We start from the raw sequence: 6,457 nt of genomic DNA, 5'->3' as shown, positions 1-6,457 counted from the left end.
TCCTCACTACCGTAATTGCATGTTAGAACGAATTTACATCACACCAGTATCATCGTGTTACCGTCTGTCATTGGATCCGAATACTGACTTCTTCAAAGATCTAAAAAGTGAAATAAAGATTGACTCTGCAGCTCTTCGCGTTCAACTGACTTGCTGCGTGATCTCATACAAGCAGGATGCAAGTTTCCCCGCTGAGGGGAAGAATATAGCCTACTGCAGAAGTCAGTCCTGATCTGTGTCTGTGACCATGTGACCAGCTCCATCTGTTTCTGCAGCTCCTCAGCATATCAAGGTCAGGGGGCCGGGGCGTTTGGCCCCGCTGTGCATGTTGTTTTCCCATCATGAGTTCTGCTTGTAGACATATAGAAACCATATTGTCTGTTGATGTTGTGTGCCGAAACACTACTGGAAACTCATCAGACTGTAAAGGAAAGCTGGGAAAAGAATCTAATTATTATGCCAATGTGATCTGGGGGAAAAAAAAAGCTCTGTAAGGGTTCAAAAAAAAGATTCTTATGAATGTATCATAGATAGAGATAAAAGGCTGTATGGCAATGGATTAATTATAATATTTCATTAAACATAGCTGTGATATTTTCCTTTGGTTTTCTTCTGTCACTTTTTTTTCCTTTGTGAATCTTCAGTGTTCATCAAATTCACCTGAGGTTAAAAGAAAATGATAATCTTTGGGAAAAAGTGTTCACTATCAGCACTTAGAGGTGGGTGCACTCCGGTATAAATCTGTCCCATAATCCCTGTCCCTCTTTACTTGCTACTTTATGACAATAGTAAACCGGCCCAACAATGCCGATGGATTAGCTCGGCGCCCCTTCTTTTGTGCTCCTGTTGGAGCTCTGGAGAAACGCACAGAAAAAGGAGGGACGGGAGAGGGGAGGAAAGGGGAGTTGTGGGAGCCCCGCTATACGGAGACGGCGCATGGGTTCGAGTGAGAAAGGGCATAAAAGGGGGAAGAAGAGACAAACAGCGGCGAACAGATGAATGATTTTTGATGGCTTTGGCTCGTCGCGTTTCCAGGACTATTGTGCACGGATCCCAGGGGGATTCCTTCCACACGAGACGGAGGAGACAATTCAGGACTGACAATGATACTGGAGTATGAAGTATCTCTGCAGAGATGACATACAGTATCAGAGGAGGTGTGTGTGTGTGTGTGTGTGTGTGTGTGTGTGTGTGTGTGTGTGTGTGTGTGTGTGTGTGTGTGTGTGTGTGTGTGTGTGTGTGTGTGTGTGTGTGTGAACATGAATAATGCAGTAGAAGCCTGTAGGAGTGTGAGGGCGGGAGGAGGGCAGATGGTCGTCTGCTGATAGGACGGAATCCAGGCAACAGGGTCCTCCAGAGAGCTGGTTTAGACCTGACTTAACACACACACGCACACGCACACACACACACACACACACACACGCACACGCACACATGCCTGAAATTAACCAACAATAATTCATTCTTCTTAACCTTTTTTCCTGGAATTGCTTATTATTATTTAAGCTAAAATTAATGGTTCCGACTTTATTAAAAAAGCTTCAGTATTATATGAAAATGGTAGTCTTTAAACAACTAAATATTTTGCTACACTGACAGTGTAGTTCCATTATTTTGTTATTTACAGACTGAATATAAAATAAAAACGTATATACAGGACTGTCTCAGAAAATTAGAATATTGTGATAAAGTTCTTTATTTTCTGTAATGCAATTAAAAAAACAAAAATGTCATACATTCTGGATTCATTACAAATCAACTGAAATATTGCAAGCCTTTTATTATTTTAATATTGCTGATTATGGTTTACAGCTTAAGATTAAGATTCCCAGAATATTCTAATTTTTGAGATAGGATATTTGAGTTTTCTTAAACTGTAAGCCATGATCAGCAATATTAAAATAATAAAAGGCTTGCAATATTTCAGTTAATTTGTAATGAATCCAGAATGTATGACATTTTTGCATTACAGAAAATAAAGGACTTTATCACAATATTCTAATTTTCTGAGACAGTCCTGTATACTCTTTTAAAATTATTGCATTTTTTTATCATCATACTTCAGTTTCTAATTTTCTTTTACTTTTGAAAACGTACAAATGCAGTAGTGAAATAAACACTACTTGTGAACTACTTAAATGGAAGTACATCTGAGCACAAAAGTACAAATACTGACAGCACACAGCCGACACGCTGATGAATTCTGCAGCACCGGTGATCTTGGAGATGCTTCACTTCGCTACCTGATAAAGATCACAAGTCATAAGGAGCAGTATCCCCCCCTGGGGAAGAAGGCTGTGGACGCCAAGATCGAGGATGTATGGAGAGAAGAAATATATCTGAGCAACAGACAGCTGCAATAAAGAAACTGGAAACTTTTCCTGAGACGTCTGACACTTTGACTGTCAGTGGTTCTTGTTCTGGGAGGTTGCTGTGGTCAGCTCTCAGGTCCACTAACCATTGAATCTTTGCTTTTCCAGAATCCTTCATCTTGGGTGGACCTGTTCTCAGTTCATGATAACTTTGAGAGCACATTTTGGATGATTCTGTGGACATCCTCTGGCTCCTGCCTCTTTCATGCACCTTCTCACTCGGCTGTCTCAAACATCTGAGGCATATTATTTGTGGTGACTAATCCAATCGTGAAGATGATGTCTCATCTTCCCACAACCCCTCTTTCACAATCTGAGCATGCTGAATCCCGGCACTGTCATCTTGAAATACACCTCTGCAACCATGACAAGAAATATATTAATAGCATAGCCAGATCACTTAATACATTCAGGTGTTAAACCGGCCTCATTTATTTGGGCACATAACGTTGCTGAACTGAGATCTAACCAACTAAACCAACAGAAACTGGATTTGGATTTGTTTACTCGCTCTAGACCAATTCCAAAGGAATGACAAGCTGCTCGTTGCATAAGTTACAACTGAATAATCAGCTGAAATGTAAACCTCTGCAGCAAGTTTACCAGAGGAAGCACTCACCTGTAAAAGGAAACCAGAATACCTGAAAACACTGGTGTAATCTTGAACAATGTACTATATTTTTTTAAGCTTATTGTAAAGTTTTCATCTAAACAAGCTAAAGTTGTCAGATAAATGCAGAGGAGTAGAGTTCAGGAAATGTAGCTTTAAATTGTAAAGTGTCAAATATAAATTCTCAAGTAAAATTTAAGTACCTCAAAGTTCAAGATGAGTTTGTGATTAAATGTATTATAGATATTTATATATAATTACAGCAGTTGCTTGGAAATCATTTTTAATTGACTGATTTTTAATTAATTGATCATTTTTACTTTAATTAATATAATTAATCAGCTTCCCTTCAACTGAATCCACCTCTGACTCGATCCTGGAAATATTAACATATACTTACATGTACTTACATTTACCAACATGTAATAAGGCGTTCTAAGTGTACGCTAAGGAAATTGTTAAGAAACATTTGAAATTAGTTTTAAAAAATACTGTCATGCAATCATTAAACAAATGCTTTTCAAGAGTGCAGTAATATGACTAGGTGTCTGAACTATTTGCTTCCATCCTCAGTCAAGAGCATTACAACTGCACATTAAATACAAAAGAGACGTCACATGAGCGTTCAGCTGTCAGGGAGGTGAATCCTCCCACCGTGACCAGTAGGGGGCAACAGTGCGCTGTTTTTGACTTGGCCTTTGATCCGCTCAGCTTCCAACATACTTTATGTTTGACGTAATGTGAACAAAAAACATAAACCAGCGGGTTTTAAAAGATACTTATTTAACTGGTTTATACTCCAGAAATAAAAGCAAGTGAGACCCATGTGTCACATTGCAGTAATAAATATGTATCTCCGTCATATAGCTACCATTAATTGAAAAACACAAATAAACTACAGTTTGAAATTTCCCATCACATTTGGGTGTGGGTGCGCCTCACATCCACATTCGTTTCCCCAGTAATGCTCGAACTGATGCACATTAAAATATTAAAATGGCAAGGCTTGTATTTATTTAAAAGCTTATGATGCATCTAAGGCACTAGGCCGGATGACATAAATAAATTAGTCCGGTCTGCATTAGATTATGTGCTGAGCGTCTACAATTGTTCTGTTCTGCAGACGAAACTTTGCTCACAATTATTCAGAGAGGTGCATCGTTTGGAAAAAAAAAACAAAACAAAAAAAAAAAACAACATTCCAATTAGTTCTCCCATTTGTCCTGATTAAAATAAGACTTGATGCTTTGAATTTCTGTTCAGTTGGCTGTGTGAGCATCCAGGCTGGTAAATGTGTCCTCAGAGCTGTATCAGTGCACATCAGCGGCTCCAAACACGTCCAGGCAGCTGAGACACTAAAAGCAACCGAGACGAATTGATCAAATCCATAATTATGATGCAAAACCGCGAGTTACGAAGAAACAGTCTGTTGTCACAGTTTCCACTTCGACTTTTTTTTCCTTCTGAAGCTCAATAACGAGGAAGACTGCAGTGTTGTAGAAAACAAATACGATTTAATGACAAAAAGCATATAGAAATTGTGCAATTGTTGATTTCATTGCCTCTAGTCGCTTGATCACAGATTTCAGGTCGATGATAGCTTGTTTTGGTTTGCTTGATTTTTTTTTCTACTTCAGAAACTCAAATTCATTTGAAGGATTGACAAATATTGGGTCTCATTTAAATTTAGAGCGAATTATTATATAACGGCATGTTGATAAATAAAGAAAAAAGGCCCTGTGCGTATTGCAGAACATTGCGTAAATATTGCTATGATTATTCTTCAGTGTTTGTCGTTTAGAAATATATTTGGATTACATTCGGGTAGTTTAAGCACCTCATGGAAATTGTCAATCTTTTAATAATTATAAGATATTAAAATGGTATTTAAATTCTTCAATTGTATTTGAGTTTCTGATTTTCGATATTTTTTTTATTAGAATCCGGTCAGAGAATTCGTCTCCAACTTGGTGGATTTCTCCCAATAAAATCGCACATGTCTTAATATTAATCACAGGATTTATATGGCACAAGAGCACGTGTCCGTGTTTGTGCTTTTGGCACAGATTGACAGAAGAAAAACTGAACGAACACACACATAAACAAACAAACGAACAAACGCAGCGATACCAAAAAACAAAAACGCATGGAGAAACATCCCAGCGACCGTTTCTCCTGACTGAGTGTACGGTTGTGGCCGCTGAGGCCACAGCTGGTACCAGATAGAGTCACTTTGTGTGTGTGTGCGTGTTTTTCTTCTTTAGGAAAGCAAGGCAGAATGGGCTGGAGTGCTTTGAGTGTTCCAGCAGGACAGTCTTATTAGTCTTTCTTGTCACAGCATCTTGGAAAAGTAGAGAAATAAAAAAATAAATAAAATAAAAATAACAAAACGACAATAACAAAACGACACAGTGTAAACAGGCGCACAGGGAAAAAAAGCATTACAGTCAACCAACGCTCACTGTCCAAGCTTTCATTATTATTGATTATTATTAATATTATCATCAATTATTGATATTATTATTAAACATTTCTGACCACAGAATATGAGAAATGAAAAAAAAAAAAAACAATAAAGAGAAACATTTCACAATTGATAAGGGGATCAGCATGGATCCATCCACTGTCAATACAACAAATTAACATATAATAATACTAATAATAAAGCTGGTATTGGCCTTATTTTCTGACGCTGTGGCTACAGCAGGGGTCTGCCACTTCAACCCTGTCTTGCCACAAGCTGCAAAAACAACCCCTGTCGATTTTGTTATGATGGAAAGATGGCGTTTATTTACCCACACCGACTGCGACTAAATCATCATCCCCGAAGCTTGTTTTAATATGCCTCCCCCCCCTGCGGACTTCTCCCGTTAACATCACTTTCTTTAATGATACGTTACATAATGGCACGCAGGCGCCTCGGTGGAAGGTTTAGCCATAGAAAATATAGAAAAGGCGCATCGACGTTGCCGTCTTTTCATCGCTTTTCCTCCCCTTTTTTTCTCGGGGTATAGCCCACACTATAGCTGGATATGCCTGGCGTGAAACCTTTTTGTGCACCTCTGCTTGTGTGTGTGTGTGTGTGTGTGTGTGTGTGTGTGTGTGTGTGTGTGTGTGTGTGTGTGTGTGTGTGTGTGTGTATATATGTATCTGTGTGGCTATGTGTATGTATATGTGTGGCTATGTGTGTGTATGTATGCATGTATGAATGTATGTATATATGTGTGTGTGTGTGTGTGTGTGTATATATATCTGTGTGACTATGTGTGTGTATGTATGCATGTATAAATTTATATATATATGTGTGTGTGTGTGTGTGTGTGTGTGTGTGTGTGTGTGTGTGTGTATATATCTATGTGGCTATGTGTATGTATGTGTGAAGATGTGCGTGTGTGTGTGTGTGTGTGTGTGTGTGTGTGTGTGTGTGTGTGTGTGTGTGTGTGTGTGTGTGTGTGTGTGTGTGTGTGTGTTTTAA

Source organism: Cololabis saira, chromosome 18 (genome assembly GCF_033807715.1).
Source record: "Cololabis saira isolate AMF1-May2022 chromosome 18, fColSai1.1, whole genome shotgun sequence".
Taxonomy (NCBI): domain Eukaryota; kingdom Metazoa; phylum Chordata; class Actinopteri; order Beloniformes; family Belonidae; genus Cololabis; species Cololabis saira.
This window is presented reverse-complemented; position numbering follows the sequence as displayed.